Here is a 3,096-nt window from a genome sequence, read left to right as displayed (position 1 = left end):
AGTGCGTTCGCACGTTTCTGAAGGCGCTCGCCTTGCGATGCCGACTTTTCTGTCCGTCTCAAAGCACGCGCCCCTCCTTCTCACAACCCACCCTCTGAATTATGAAGTAACAACACACTTTATGTGAGTGTCCTATAAGTTACAAGGAGGAGGGAAGATTTCTTACAGAACCCTAAACATGACCCCATAAAAACCAGCATGACATCAATCAATCAATCAATCAATCAATCAAAACAACTCTCAATGAAGATTAAACGTTCTATATTAGATGTGTCCGATTATCTCACTGATTATAAAAAAAATATCAGTAAGCTTTCCAAGTTACTGATAAAACAAAGTGCATCGCTCATCTGTTGCCTCTTGCAGGGTGGGATATGGTCAGTGGTTGAGCTGTTCTGCATTTCTGTAACTTTTGTGCACGTTCAAGAAGGGAACAGCAGTACAGTAATCAATGTGATCGTCAACAGAGCAATTTAGAGCAATTAGTCATTAGTGAATGACTAATTAGTGGAATTAGTGATTAGTTGATAACTATTGAACAATTGAACTGGTTCAGATCCTGACAGGTGATTAAAATAAAACTCTCCATTCATGCACAAGCAGAACACATGCTTCAGTTACATGGTGCAACCCCACAGTGATGCACATAGGCTGACTGAACTTGAACACTCGAAGACACTTTGAGTGGTCCTTTTTAGATAAATAAGCACTCAGCAGACTCTCAGCAACACATAAATGATGCAACAGGTGTCACACATCTAAACACATTTAGCAGATCAGGAGACTTTTATTACCTGTATAAATAAGATTTGTTTATAATATTTTTAGAATTCAGTTGTTTTTCACTTTTGGAGTGACCAAGTTCATATCTGTAGACGTTAACTTGAAATTGAGCATGTAACAGGTATACTACCTGCCATCTTGGCATACTCAACACGCCGTTACAAGCTGTTACAGCTGTCACTAGATTTTAACCGGATCTTGGTTAAAGTCAGGATTAGGGCCAGGGTGATGATTAGGAATACAGTTAGGGTTAGGATTAGGCTTTGGGGTGAGGTTAAGGTTTGTAGGGTTGTTTGATGTCTGATCACCAGTGTCTGACCCTTGAACGGTTCCACATGAGTAAACTTGGCTACAGTTGTCTCCAAACCCCCCTCGGATTCATTCATGTTAATGTTACAGATACTCTGATGAGAGTTTATTAATAATCTATAAAGATAAAGGACCATTCAAAATGGAGTGTTCCAAACACTCAGCGTGTGTGACGCTCTAATAGGAGGTGAGCAAGTGGACTTTCCCTTCTCCTCTCACTTCATCTCTTGTTGTCTATGGCAACTAACAAGAGTGAACTTCCACACGGAGCACGATTCCCAGTTCCACCGCATAAACTATTCATGGATCTCCATAGGTGGCAAGACACACATTGACTTCAAGTCAGAACGCACACACGCGCAGCTGTAGAATAGACTATGGCTCAATGATGGTATGCTTAGACAACATCGTTTGCTCCCTCATTAGAAGGACAGACACACACCCACACCCACACGCAGACATGCACACCCACACACCCTCGCTCTGTATAAAAACACACACTCTGTTAGCTTTTGTACCCACTCATTCTCTCAGTCATAGTTTCTCCTCTTTACCACACCAGCTCACATCTCCTGTTTTAATTAGCTCTTAGCTTTTAAGCAGCCGTACCTCTTCCTAAACAGTCAGCCTCGGCGCCTGTCAGTGGCACTAAGCACCATCTCCTCCTGGATTATTTATGGAAAGAAGACATACCATTCTTATCTCTGTACAGCTGCTCACAAATCTGACCGAGGGATCAATACCGATCGTCTCAGGGGCTTTACAAAGTGTTACACATGCTATTAGTACAGAAAGGGACATTGAGGTTATATACACATCAAATAGTGCATTTAATCAATTGCATTATAGGGATAAGGAGTTGTGTGACACACAGGATGGCATTTATATTGTTTCCCTGGTGTAGCCAAAAGGCATAGGCTTTAGTTTGCCTTGAGAAATGACTTTGATCTATTTTGGGACAGAGCAATTAGACCCAGAGTCCTAAATGAGGCACATTGTGAGCGTCTCTGCCAGCGTCTTCTCACTCGGGCCGTTCTGGGGGGGGATGCCAACATACTGAGAGACATGCATGAAAGATGTTCACAATGCATATGAATCCAACTAAAGAAGAAACACCTCATTCTGGCAACAGCACCCGACCCAGTCGTGTGCTTATATCCTACTGCATGACGTTAGTATTCATTGTCCTACATAGGGTCACATTTTGAAGCTATACCTCTGATTCACTTCTATGGTATAATCTTCCATGCATACAGAGAAAGAGGTGTGAAGCTCTGTGACAGCAGAACCATGACTTTTTGAGGCTCCAGTTTCCAGAAGTGCCTAATGTTGGTGATATCGATGCCCGAGTCAGCAAAAACCACGTTGAAAGACAGAAGACGAGCCACAGAGCCACAGTTCTCTCTCACCGGTCACGGGCCACACTGTGCTTGCTGGGATGTGATTGTTCCCCATGCTGCTTCCTGGTTCTGCAGCTCAGGACTTCAATTCTCAGATTCCCCCAGGTAATAAGGTGCAGCTCACCCTACATTCATCGCCCATTTAGGAACCAGCTCTCTGGATCTTCCTCCCCTGAACACTGAACCGTTTCACCCATTTCACCTCACATATATAAACTGCGTCCATTTCCTCGTTGTGTGGTATTGCCGCTCTTTAATCAAAGTGTACTGAGACGGATTCTCTGTATTCAGATCTCCTGTTTGACCCTGCTGTTGTGATTCTGAGTTTGGATTTTCCTGTTGTCTTTTGTGTGGTTTTGCTCTACATATTTGGTTTACCCTATAATCTGTAAAACTGTAGTTTAATCTCATCTGCAAGCACCTGGCTGGGTCTGTCATTTACACGCATGAAGCACAAATTAAAGTGGTCTGTATTATTGACTATGAGGTTAAAGTGGTTAAATATTAGCTGTAATTTAAAGATATTTACATGCATATTATGCCAACCATATACACAGTCTCACCAGTTCAGAGAAGCAAACATCGTTGAAAAAAACAAAATATT

This window comes from Electrophorus electricus, chromosome 12 (assembly GCF_013358815.1).
Source record: "Electrophorus electricus isolate fEleEle1 chromosome 12, fEleEle1.pri, whole genome shotgun sequence".
Lineage (NCBI taxonomy): Eukaryota > Metazoa > Chordata > Actinopteri > Gymnotiformes > Gymnotidae > Electrophorus > Electrophorus electricus.
The sequence above is the reverse complement of the archived record's forward strand: the minus strand, read 5'-3'. Positions refer to the sequence as shown.